We start from the raw sequence: 13599 nt of genomic DNA, 5'->3' as shown, positions 1-13599 counted from the left end.
GATGGGAATGTAAATTAGCACAGCCATTATGGAAAAAAGTATGGAGGGTCCTTAAAAAATTAAAAATAGAACTAGCATATGACCCAACAGTCCTACTACACAGTATGCATCCAAAGGAAATAAAGTCTATCTGTGAGACACCTGTGCTCCCATGTTCATTGCAGCACCACTATTCACAATGGCAAAGATACGGAATCAATCTAAATGTCTGTCTGTCAGTGAATGAATGGATAAAGAAAATGTGGTATATAGACACAATGGAATGGTATTCAGCCATAATAATGAAATGCTGTCATTTGTGGCAACATGGATGAAACTGCAGGATGTTACGGTAAGTGAAATAAGCCAGGCACAGAAAGACAAATATCACGTGTTCTCACTTATATGTGGAATCTGAAAAAGTTGTACTCATGGAAACAGAGAGTAGAATGATGGTTGCCAGAGGCTGTGTGTATGTTTGTGGGGAGGATTGAGAAAATGTTGGTCAAACGATACCAAATTTCTGTTTGACAGGAATAAATTCAAGAGGTCTGTATATAATACATTGTTATTAACTGTAGTAACCAAGTATACAACTTGGTTACTTGGAAGTATATAATACATTGTTATTAACTGTAGTTACTACAGTTATGTATTATATACTTCAAAATTGCTCAGAGTACACTTTGTGTTCTCACCACAAAAAAATAAGTATATAATGTAATATGAGTATTGATTATCTTCATTTAGCCATTCTACAATGGATTCATATTTCCAAACATCAGATTGAACATTATATACAATTATTATTTATCAATTTAAAATAATAATAATAATAATTGATTCATCCAGTTAAATAGAAACCCAGAAGTCCCTCTTGTGACCTCCCTTTCCTTAATCTCCCATACACAATCCATAACTGAACCTCATCTATTGTGTGCTTCACAAATAATTCTCAAATCCAGATGCTTCGCCCAACCACCAGGACCAACCCTAAATCAGGCAACCATTACCTCTTACCTAAATGATTTCCATAGCCTCCTAACAATCTTATTCATGTCCATTTTTGTTCCCACTCTTCCACTTTCCTCACTAAATCCAGAGTAAATTTTTCATAAGATAAATCTGATTTCGTTACCTATTTTATTTAGTCAAAGACTATTCAGTCTTCAGATTTCAGCTCAAACATCACTTTTTCAAAAAATGATTCTGGGGCTGGGTGTTGTGGCTCACGCCTGTAATCCCAACACTTTGGGGGGTGCCGAGGCAGGAGGATCACTTGAGGCCAGGAATTCAAGACCAGCTTGGCCAACATGGCAAAACCCCATCTCTACTAAAAATACAAAAATTAGCCAGGCATGGTGGCGTACGCCTGTAATCCCAGCTACTTGGGAGGCTGAGGCATGAGAATCACTTCAGCCTGGGAGACAGCGGTTTCAGTAAGCTGATACCATGCCACTGCACTTCAGCCTGGGCCACAGAGCAAGACTCTGTCTCAAAAAAAAAAAAAAAAAAAAAAGGATGGAGAGTTAAGAAATTTCTATCTTTTTGGCAATTGAAAAATAAAAGATAACTGCTTCTCAGCTTTAAAAAGATAATATTTAGAAAGCCTTTGAAAAACAACAATTCAGTAGACACTCCCTCCCAGTTAAATTGTCTTAAGGTGGCCAGGTGCAGCGGTTCAAGCCTGTAACCCCAACATTTTGAGAGGCTGAGCGGGGAGAATTTCTTGAGACAAGGAGCTTGAGATCTGAGACAAGTCTCAATCAAGTTAAAAAGTTTATTTTGTCAAGGTTAAGGACGTGCATGTGACACAGCCTCAGGAAATTCTGATGACATGGGCACAGCTTGCTTTTATACATTTTAGGGAGACATAATGCTAAGGGAGGAGACCACCCCTCATATTGTCTTATGCCCAATTTCTGCCTCCAAAGAAAAAAGAAGTAAAAACTAAAAGGCGGAAGTGAAATGCACAGGCAGACAGCCCGGAGCCGCACCCTGGGCCTGGTAGTTAAAAATCAACCCCTGACCTAACTGCTTGTGTTATCTATAGATTCCAGACATTGTATGGAAAAGCATCGTGAAAATCCCTGTCCTGTTCTGTTCCGTTCTGATTACCAGTGCATGCAGCCCCCAGTCATGTACCCACTGCTTGCTCAATCATTCACGACCCTCTCACGCGGACACTCTTAGAGTTGTAAGCCCTTAAAAGGGACGGGGATTGCTTACTCGGGAGCTCAGTTTTTTGAGACGTAACTCTGCCGATGCGCCTGGCCAAATAAAGCCCTCTCCTTCCTCAACTCGGTGTCTGTGGCTCGTCCTGCTACAATGCATCTACCCATACAGGTAAGATTTACATTGATTTTATCTGGAAGGGCAGGACAATTCGAAGCAGGGTTGTGGGTGCTTCCAGGTCATAGGTAGATTTAAACATACCCTGGGCCTGGTGCGGTGGCTCACACCTGTAATCCCAGCAATTTGGAAGGCTGAGGTGAGTGGATCACCTGAGGTCAAGAGTTTGAGACCAGCCTGATCAACATGGTGAAACCCCATCTCTACTAAAAATACAAAATTAGCCACGTATGGTGGCACATGCCAGTAATCCCAGCTACTTGACAGATTGAGGCAGGAGAATTGCTTGAACCCGGGAGGTGGAGGTTGCAGTGAGCCGAGACTGCTCCATTGCACTCCAGCCTGGGCAACAAGAGTGAAACTCCGTCTCAAAAAATACATAAATAAATAAATACTGATTGGCAATTGGTTGAAAGAGTTATTATCTACAGAAAGGAATGTCAAGGTTACGATAGGGGTCGTGGAGTCCTGGGTTTTATCATACGGATGAAGCCTCCAAGTAGCAGGCATTAGAGAGAATAGACTGTAAATGTTTATTAACAGACTTAAGGTTTGTGTCGATGTTAATACTGGAGGGGTATAATGAGGCATGTCCAACCCTCACTTCCCATCACAGCCTCAACCAGTCTTTCAGGTTAAATTTTAGGGTGCCCTGGCCAAGGAGGGAGTCCATTCAGATGGGTTGCTGGAGGACTTTTAAATTTTATTTTTGGTTTACACTGTCCCCTTTCTGGCCAAGATTTTTCAGAGGCAACATCAATGGCCACAAAATTGTAGTTTTGTCAATGAAAAGAGTCAAACTCTGTAAAACATTTGAAGAGATTTATTTTGAGCCAGATATGAGTGACCGTGGCCCATGACATAGCCCTCAGGAGGTCCTGAGAACATGTGCCCAAGGTGGTCAGGGTGCAACTTGGTTTTAGCATGAGAGGTCAATCAAATACATTTAAGAAATACATTGGTTTGGTCCAAAAGGCGGGACAACTCAAAGTGCTGTAGGTAAATTTAAACATTTTCTGGTTGACAACTGGTTGAGTTTGTCTAAAGACCTGGGATAGATAGAAAGAAATGTACAGGTTAAGATAAAAGATTGTGGAGACCAGCTGGGCTCAGTGGCTTACGCCTGTAATCTCAGCACTTTGGGAGGCCGAGGCAGGTGGATCACCTGAGGTCAGGAGTTCGAGACCAGCTTGGACAACATGGTGAAACCCCCGTCTCTACTAAAAATATAAAAAATTAGCTGAGCGTGGTGGCAGACGCTTGTAATCCCAGCTACTGGGGAGGCTGAGGCAGGAAAATTGCTTGAACCGGGAGGCAGAGGTTGCAGTGAGCTGAGATCGTGCCACTGCACTCCAGGCTGGGTAACAGAGCGACACACTATCTCAAAAAAAAAAAAAAAAAAAAAAAAAGATTGTGGAGACCAAGGTTCTTTTGAAGTCTTATAGTGGCTTCCCTTAGAGACAATAGATGACAAATGTTTCCTATTCAGATGTTTAAAAGGTGCTAGAACTTTAGTTAATTTTTTTAGGATTGGGAGGGCCTGGAATAAAAAGATCTAGCTATGTTAATAGAGATTCTTTACAGATGCAAATTTCCCCCCACCAAAAAAAAAAAAAAAAAACAAACAGCTTTACAGGGCCATTTCAAGATATGGCAAAGAAATATGTTTTGGGGTAAAATATTTTTATTTTCTTCCTTGTCTCGTAGTGTTATGGCAGAGTCAGGTTGGAAAGTATGTCACAATATATAGGGTTAAATAAAAACCATCTGATGAGAATTTATAGTTTGTACGGCATGACTCCCCAGACCCCTTAGATAGGAATTTGGGCAAGATAAAAACATCATAGCTTAGTCCTCGCTTTTGTCCCGTAAGCATTGCCGGGATGGCATGGTTGCCTGCCCTGGGTCCATTCTGTCCCTCCCTTTGGCTAAGTGGCCAAGGGACTTAGGGTCAACAAGACTTACATCCAACTAATTGTTCTAGGTGAGATAGAAATGGACGTGGACAGGCATTTATTACCCCTTAAAATTATTATTATTTTTTAAAGTAGAAAGCCAACAAACAAAAAGCCAAAGGAGAGGTTACAAAATTTACTTTTTTTTTTTTTTTTTGAGACAGAGTCTCACTCTGTTGCCCAGGCTGGAGTGCAGTGGTGCAATCTCGGCTCATTGCAACCTCTGCCTCCTGGGTTCAAGTGATTCTCCTGCCTCAGTCTCCCAGGTAGCTTGAACCCAGGAGAAAGAGGTTGCAATGAGCCAAGATCGCACCACTGCACTCCAGCCTGGACAACAGAGTGAGGCTCTGTCTCAGAAAAAAAAAAAGTAAATTATATTAGCTGGCTAATTTTTGTATTTTTAGTAGAAACGGGATTTCACCATGTTGTCCAGCCTGGTCTCGGACTCCTGGCCTCAAGTGATTCACCCACCTCGGCCTCCCAAAGTGTTGGGATTATAGGCATGAGCCACTGTGCCTGGCCCAAAGCTGGCTTATTTTAAACTTCTATTTGTTGAGTTACTGTAATCTTGGTTTCAGCTACAGACTTATAGCAATTAGCTCTACAAAACACAAGCATTGTTTGGAAAACATTTTTTTAAAGGAATATATATCTATCTGTACAGTTCATAGCTGGGAGTCTTATACCCAGGAGGCTTTGTCACGGCGTATGTTTATCCTATCAAAAATTATTTTCTTTTCATTCTACAGGAGAAGGAAATTCTTTTCTTTTTTTTTTTTAATATGGAGTCTCAGTCTGTTGCCCAGGCTGGAGTGCAGTGGTGCCATCTCGGCTCACTGCAACCTCCACCTCCCAGGTTCAAGCAATTCTGCCTCAGCCTCCAGTGTAGCTGGGACTACAGGTGTGCACCACCATGCCCGGCTAATTTTTTGTATGTTTAGTAGAGACGGGGTTTCACTGTGTTAGCCAGGATGGTCTCGATCTCCTGACCTCGTGATCCACCTGCCTCAGCCTTCCAAAGTGCTGGGATTACAGGCATGAGCCACCGTGCCTGGCCCAGGAGAAGGAAATTCTTAATAGCTGGGGTGGATGCAAAGGTGCCCCATAATAGCTCAAGAAGCAAAGGCCATTGTTTTACCAGCTGTTTAGGCATCTTTGTACTCAACCTTCATTTGGAGGTTGTGACCTTGACTTAATTATATCCCTCAAAAACCAGCCCTTAAAATCTCATACACCCATTTCTTCTGCAATAGTTCCTGGGCCTACAGGGAGTGTGCTTGTGTAGTCTTAGCAGCTGGGCATTTGCAGTGAATAACAGATCGGACCCAGTGGGAAGCCAAATGAGGGAGATTATCATCTCTGGTCTTCAGAATACCATGATTTGGTTTCCCTGGAAATAAAACAAGGAGAAATAAATAACATTAATAATTTGACAAAGAGTACTTGTGTGTCAGAACAGAAAAATGAATCTATTCCATGAGGGCATCAGCTAAAACCATGAAGAAGAATTATAATCTGGCATCCTTTAGAGGATTATTGTAGCCAAGAAATAATTCATGGTTCACTCTGCACTGGAAAACAAAAATCAGGGCTAAAATCTAGTAACAAATGTTATACACTTTTCTTTTGAAACAATTTCTCTCTCTCTCTAGCCCTCTTTTTCTATTAAAGAGAAATTTTAATACTAGCAGTTTGTATGCAACTGTATTTGTATTAGGCTTATTATAGTTTGCTTTGTCAAAGCAAACTAAATATGGCCTGAGAAGGACTCCATACTTCTATATTTGAGTCCTTGAGAATGAACTGTAACCTAGCTGAATAGTCAGACAAAGTTGAAAACCTAACTTACTAGTATATACCTGTAACAATTGCTGAGTGTTGGCCAAACTCAGTGGACATACTTCAACCACTCAGACTGCCGAATGTTCAAACTGCGTTCAAATAAGGCAAACGCTGAGCTGCAACCAATCTCACTATTTCTGTACCTCACATCCGATTCCTGTACGTCACTTTACCTTTTTTGTCTATAAATTTGTTCTGACCACGAGGCACCCCTGGAGTTTCTGTGAATCTGCTGTGATTCTGGGGTCTGCCTGATTCACGAATTGTTCATTGCTCAATTAAACTCCTTTAAGTTTAATTTGGCTGAAGTTTTTCTTTTATCAGCCTGATTATTCACATAAAGTGCAGCAAGAATTGATTGATTATATAGGCTCCTTTTAAGTTGGCTTTGCTGGAACTTTACCTAAAAATATACTATTTTAGTCAAAGTCTTGGTAAAACGATCAGTGTCTCCAATTGTTCTGTTCTAAAAGACTCTTACTAAACGTATGCAAATAACTATATTGTCATAAAGTAACAATGCAAATTTTGGGGAACTCAAATAGAAAAGTAAATTTGCTTATATAAACATACTTCACCCAAATGCTCTAACTACAAATAACTTTAAAAAATTATGTTGAGAAGGCCGGGCGTGGTGGCTTACGCCTGTAATCTCCAGCATTTTGGGAGGCTGAGGCGGGGGGATCACGAGGTCAGGAGATCGAGACCATCCTGGCTAACACGGTGAAACCCCGTCTCTACTAAAAATACAAAAAATTAGCCAGGCGTGGTGGCAGGCACCTGTAGTCCCAGCTACTTGGGAGGGTGAGGCAGGAGAATGGCGTGAACCGGGGAGGCGGAGCTTGCAGTGAGCCGAGATCGTGCCACTGCACTCCAGCCTGGGCGACAGAGAGAGACTCCATCTCAAAAAAAAAAAAAAAAATTATGTTGAGGGAAAAAAAAAATTATGTTGAGGGAAAAAAAAATAGAATTGTATCAAGAAAGAAAAAAATGTTTTTTGATTTTTCTTTAATCAGAGCAGCAGCCTTTCAAACAAGATGTTTTTTCACCTTGGAACTGCCATTCAGAAGCCAAACAGCTCATGAGGGCTGTCTCTATCAGGCACTGTAGAATCTAGTAGCTCCTCACATAGTTAGAATCAGTCCTAGGGAAAAAAGAGGCTCCCTGTCCATGAGTATCTCCTCCTTGTATCCCGAGTGATATGGTTTGCCTGTGTCCCCTTCCAAATCTCATCTTGAATTCCCACGTGTTGTGGGAGAGAACTGGTAGGAGGTAATTGAATTACGGGGGCGAGTCTTTCCTGTGTTATTCTCATGATAGTGAGTAAGTCTCATGAGACCTGATGGTTTTAAAATTGGGAGTTTCTCTGCACAAGCCCTCTTCTTTGTCTGCTGCCATTTTGTTTATTTGTTTGTTTTTGTTTTGCCATGTGAGGTGTGCCTTTCACCTTCCTGCATGATTATGAGGCCTCCCTAGCCACATGGAACTGTGAGTGCATTTAACCTCTTTCTTTTGTCCCGTTTTGGGCATGTCTTTATCAGCAGTGTGAAAATGGACTAATACACTCAGGTACCAAGATCCTATGTAAGCTATTTTCATTTTATCATGAAACTCTTTGCACAGCATTACTTCCATCAGCATAGGAGTAGCTTCAGTTAACATTCCATAGCAAGGCAGTAAATGCCCCTCAAGTGGAAATTCTCTACTCCAGTCATTGTTATTGGGAAGTACTCACAGTCTTTTGCCATAAGCCCCAATTAATGCTCCACAAAAGGCTATGAAGGAGAGGATTTGTCCTGACTGGCACTCCAGCTTTTACCCTACAGATTGTGGGCTCAGGTAATCTTACTAGTTCCCATTTAGCATGTCCGATTCATATTTCTCAAAGAGCAGATTTAAATGCTTTCAATTTTATAGTACTAGATAGGGGAAACATCCCCCAGTTAGATACAATACCTATTTTCATAAGACGTTTAGGTAGAGTCACAACTACCTTACGTAAAGTCTGCTTAAACAAGTCAAATTTCATAATTCTATTAACTTGTACATTTTTTGTTTGTTTTTGTTTTGTTTTGTTTTGTTTTGAGATGGAGTCTCACTCTGTCACCCAGGCTGGAGTTCTGTGGTGGGATCTCAGCTCACTGCAACCTCCGCCCCCTGGGTTCACGCCATTCTCCTGCCTCAGCCTCCCAAGTAGCTGGGATTATAGGCGCCTGCCACAGCGCCCGGATAATTTTTGTATTTTTAGTAGAGATGGGACTTCACCATGTTGGCCAGGTTGGTCTCAAACTCCTGAGGTGGGTGATACCTGCCTCACCCTCCCAAAGTGCTGGGATTACAGGAGTGAGCCACCGCGCCCGGCCAACTTGTATGTTTTTTGTGTTCAGAATTTAAAAGGTCCCAGGAGCTTTTCTTTTCTACCCCCAGACCGTATTACCTCTTCTGGTGAAAAAGGGTTTCATTTCCCAGCAAAGAGTTGAGCCAAGGTATTCAGATTCTTTTGTCAATTTTTATCTTAATTTGCGTCAGCATTGCTCCAGGCAATGTTAAATTTCTCTTGATAACCTTTGCCTTCTGATTTTTTTTTTTCTTAGTTTTCCAATCTGGGGCAAATAGTGAATAACCATCCAAAAATTTCTATCACTCTTCTGGGTCAAGCATTTTGACTCCCTTTTTCCTTTCCCTTTTTTTTTTTTTTTTTTGATAATTACTCCCAATGTTTTATTAAGCATCTGTAAGGCCCATGAGGGACACAAATTTGATAAGGCTTCTCAAACAGTCATATGATTCTGTGAAAGAGGTGCCCATGTAAAAGGGGCCCCCTGAAGTCCAAGATATACCATGACCTGGGGTATAGGCATATTCAGTGGGAGAATATCTGATGTAGGCAATAATTCAGAGATCGTTAAGTGTATTAGTCTTCTCCAGAGGGGGAGAACCAATGGGATTTATTTATATATAAAAGGAGTTTATTAGAATTGGCTCAAAAGATTACAAGGTGAAGTCCCACAATAGGCTGTCTGCAAGCTAGGGAAAGAGAGAAGCTGGTAGTGTGGCTCAGTCCAAGTCCAAAAGCCTCAAAGCCAGTGAAGCCAATAGTGAAGCCCTCAGTCAGAGGCCGAAGGCCCAAGAACCACTGGGAGGCTGCTGGTGCAAGTCCCAGAGTCCAAAGGCAGAAGAACCTGGAGTCTGATGACCAAGGACATGAGTGGAAGATAGCATTCTGCACGGGAAGAGAGAGAGCTCGGAGAGTCAGCAAACTGCTTATTTTTTCTTCCCTCTGCTTTTTTCTAGCCATATGGCAGTTAATTGGATGGTAACCATAGACATTGAGAGTGGGTCTTTTCTCTCAGTCCACTGAATCAAATGTCAGTCTCCTCTGGCAACACCCTCAGAGGCATATCCAGAAACAACACTTTACCAGCCACCTAGACATCTTTCAATCTAGTCAAGTCGACACCTACTATTAACCATCATACTAGGCTTTATTTCCTGAAGGACACACATTTTATGGTTTGTTTTTCCTCAAAGAAAGAGGGAGTATATTTGCATGCAAGAAGGATAATGAGCCAAATATTTTGAACTGGAAGGATGAACTGTGGTAGGTTTCACTCGCGTCCGTGTGAAGAGACCACCAAACAGGCTTTGTGTGAGCAACAAGGCTGTTTATTTCACCTGGGTGCAGGCGGGCTGAGTCCAAAAAGAGAGTCAGCGAAGGGAGATAGGGGTGGGGCCGTTTTATAGGATTTGGGTAGGTAAAGGAAAAAGGGGGGTTGTTCTCTGGTGGGCAGGAGTGGGGGTCACAAGGTGCTCAGTAGGGGAGCTTTTGAGCCAGCATGAGCCAGGAGAAGGAATTTCACAAGATAATGTCGTCAGTTAAGTCAGGAACAGGCCATTTTCCCTTCTTTTGTGGTGGAATGTCATCAGTTAAGGCAGGAACTGGCCATCTGGATGTGTACGTGCAGGTCACAGGGGATATGATGGCTTAGCTTGGGCTCAGAGGCCGGACAGTAGACATTTATGCTGCTTGACAAATATGTCGGTTCTTTTTTCCTTTCAGGTATATATCCACTTCAAATAAGATGTGGCCTTGCTCTGGATAATTCTGGCCTACCATGGCTAAAACATAGTTCCAGTGCATAATACCATGCCTGATGCACACACACACCCCTACACACACTCACACATGTACTTCATAAATGTTTGTTGACTGAATTAGTAAAATCATGAATTTGAGAGTTGACTCTATTTTTGTGCCCGTTTAGAATGTTAGGGGGTGGCAAATCCATACAGGTCTGCAGCAACCTCCGTTCTTACCTCCTCAGAAAAAGAATTCCACTGAGTGGCATAAGGCAGAAAAAGAGACCGAGGCAAGTTTGAGAGTAAGAGTGGAAGTTTATTAAAAAGCTTTAGAGCAGGGAAAGAAAGGAAAGTGCACTTGGAAGGGACCCAACCGGGTGACTTGAAGGACAAGTGCCCCGTTTCACCTTGACCCTAAGTTGATCCTAAGACTTTATATGCTGGCCCACTTCCGGCATCTTGAGCCCCTTTCCCTTCATTCTTCTTTAAGGATGAGCTGCCTGCACACACAGTGGCCTCCTTACCCTTGGGAGGTGAGCATGTGCAGTGTGTTTAGGAAGTTGTATGCCTGCCCACCTGAAGCTTTCTTCCCTTTGCCAGTGGAATGCCCCCGGAAGGTCATGCTCTGCCATTTTGTCTCTTAATGCACATGCCCAGGCTCACTCGCCCAATTCCTGAAATGTTATTGGAAGCTGGTTACAAATTTCAAGTGTTTTTACCTTTTCGGGAAACTGCCTCTCCCTGGTGCCTGTGATCAATTATCACTTTAGTTTGACAACTGTGGACCATCAGGAGATTACCTCTCCCTGGCACTAGTTGCCAATTATGACTTTTAGAGAGGCAGTGTGATAACTGCTGAACCATCACCTGATGGTCACGTGACATTCCTGGTGGGTAGGTTGGGGGAGCCCTACCCTGCCCCACTCATGCCTGGCTGGTTACCCACTGTAACAAGAACACAGAAGATAATATTCACTTTGTGACTCAAACTCATAACAAAATCAGAGTCCCTTCTAGTGCAATCTATATGTTTACCTCTCTCAGTCCCTTCTAGTTTAACCTATATCTATGTCATGGTTTGATCCTTGGAAAGGCTCTAGTCAAATAATATTGGTTGCCAACTGCAATGTTTTTAAATGGTTGTAAACTTTTTTCCTTTTTTTCATCAAATCCATTTGTGAATTAAAATTATTTGTGGGCCGGGCACTGTGGCTCATGCCTGTAATCACTTTGGGAGGCTGAGGCGGGCAGATCACTTGAGGCCAGGAGTCCGAGACCAGCCTGGCCAGCATGGCAAAACTCCATCTCTACTGAAAAAACACAAAAATTAGCCAGGTATGGTGGTGCATGCCTGTAGTCCCAGCTACTCTGGAGGCTGAGGCACTAGAGTCACTTGAACCTGAGAAGTGGAGGTTGCAGTGAGCCGAGATCGTGCCACTGCACTCCAGCCTGGTGACAGAGTGAGACTGTGTCTCAAAAAGTAAAAAAAAAATAAAAATAAATAAGTATTTGTGAAACCATCGTGCATTCATTTCTTCAAAAAACATTTATTGGGAGCCCATTATATGCTAGGTAGGCATTGTTCAAAGAACTGGAGTATATAGCAATGAACAAGACAAAATCTTTGCTTTCAATGAGTTTCTATTCTAGAGGTAGGGGAAAACAACAATATAAAAGGAAAATATACATGATTAAAAATTGTCTTAGGAAGGCAAGATAGCTAGGGCAATGACAAAGAATAATAGAATGGACTTATTTTTTTCTGGCTAATACAAAAGAGAATTTCTTGTTCTTAGAACTGAAAAACAAATCAAGGGGAGGGTCTTATCTTAGGCATGTTTTGACATAGGGCTTAAATGATGACTAACACTTGTATTGTACATGCCAAATGGTGGGTGCTCTCCGCAGCATTTAACATGACTCAACTGATCCTCATTATCAACTCCATGAGTAGGTATTATGACAATTCCGACTTCACAGATGAGGAAACTGAGGCACAGAGACTAACGTCTAAAGTGACTACATTAGTAAATAACAAAACAATTCAAACCCAAGCCATCTGGCAGAAAGGACCTCATTTAAATGGAATGTCAGCAGGGAGTATTAAGCTAGGCCTTTTTGGAGAAGTGACTCCTTGCTAAGAGCTGAAGGAAGATTTAGAACTTAGCAAGACAAAGAATGTGAGGAAAAAATATTCCAGGCAGAAAAATCAGTAGTCTTTTACTAGTGAAAATGAAAGTACTAAAGATCTTTTTGTATTTATTTCCTTTCAACAAAAGGAAATTTACATAATTCCTATATTAACATTGACTTTAATTTTGATAGACCTTCTTGAGCAAGAAAGAAATGGGTGAAATAATATTCATGGTGCCATAAAATATGCATAAATAATTCTGGGTATTCTGCAGACAGTGTGCCTTAAGCATAAATGTTATGGTTGAGAACCACTGATATAAACAGACTGATTTTAGAGTTTTACAGTCTTTTCCATATTTGTTTTGTTGCATTGTAGAGTTAAAACACTTTTTAAAAAAATATTTAGAGCATTCATTCTTAGTGTTGGGCTTCTAAACATTGCTGCCTTTTCTTAGTATTTTAGAATTTATTTATTTATTTATTTATTTATTTTTTTATTTTTTGAGACGGAGTCTCGCTCTGTCACCCAGGCTGGAGTGCAGTGGCGCGATCTCGGCTCATTGCAAACTCTGCCTCCCGAGTTCGTGCCATTCTCCTGCCTCAGCCTCCGGAGTAGCTGGGACTACAGGCGCCCGCCACCACGCCCAGCTAATTTTTTGTAGTTTTAGTAGAGACGGGGTTTCACCGTGTTAGCCAGGATGGTCTTGATCTCCTGACCTCGTGATCCACCCGCCTCGCCCTCCCAAAGTGCTGGGATTACAGGCTTGAGCCACTGCGCCCGGCTATAATTTATTATAATTTATTATTATTATTTGAGACAGAGTCTCGCTCTGTTGCCCAGGAGTGCAGTGGTGGGATCTTGGCTCACTGCAACCTCTGCCTCCCAGGCTCAAGTGATCCTCCCACCTCAGCATCCTAAGTAGCTGGGACAACAGATGGGCGCCACCATGCACAGGAAATATTTGTATTTTTTGTAGAGATGGGGTTTTGCCATGTGGCCCCAGGCTGGTCTCCCACCCCTAGGCTCAAGCAATTCACCTCCCAAAGTGCCAGGATTATAGGCATGAGCCACTGTGCCAGGACCTCTCACTGTAAGGTCCTCTGAGCAGGCTGTACCATGGTCAAGCCATCGTGACCCCTGTGACCCACACGTACACATCCAGAAGGTTTCCTGGAGCCAGAAAGTCTGAGACAACAGGAAAAGCACAAAAGAAGAAAAACAGCTAGTTCCTGTCTTAGTCCATTAGCCAAGCTT

This window comes from Pan troglodytes, chromosome X (genome assembly GCF_028858775.2).
Source record: "Pan troglodytes isolate AG18354 chromosome X, NHGRI_mPanTro3-v2.0_pri, whole genome shotgun sequence".
Lineage (NCBI taxonomy): Eukaryota > Metazoa > Chordata > Mammalia > Primates > Hominidae > Pan > Pan troglodytes.
The sequence above is the reverse complement of the archived record's forward strand: the minus strand, read 5'-3'. Positions refer to the sequence as shown.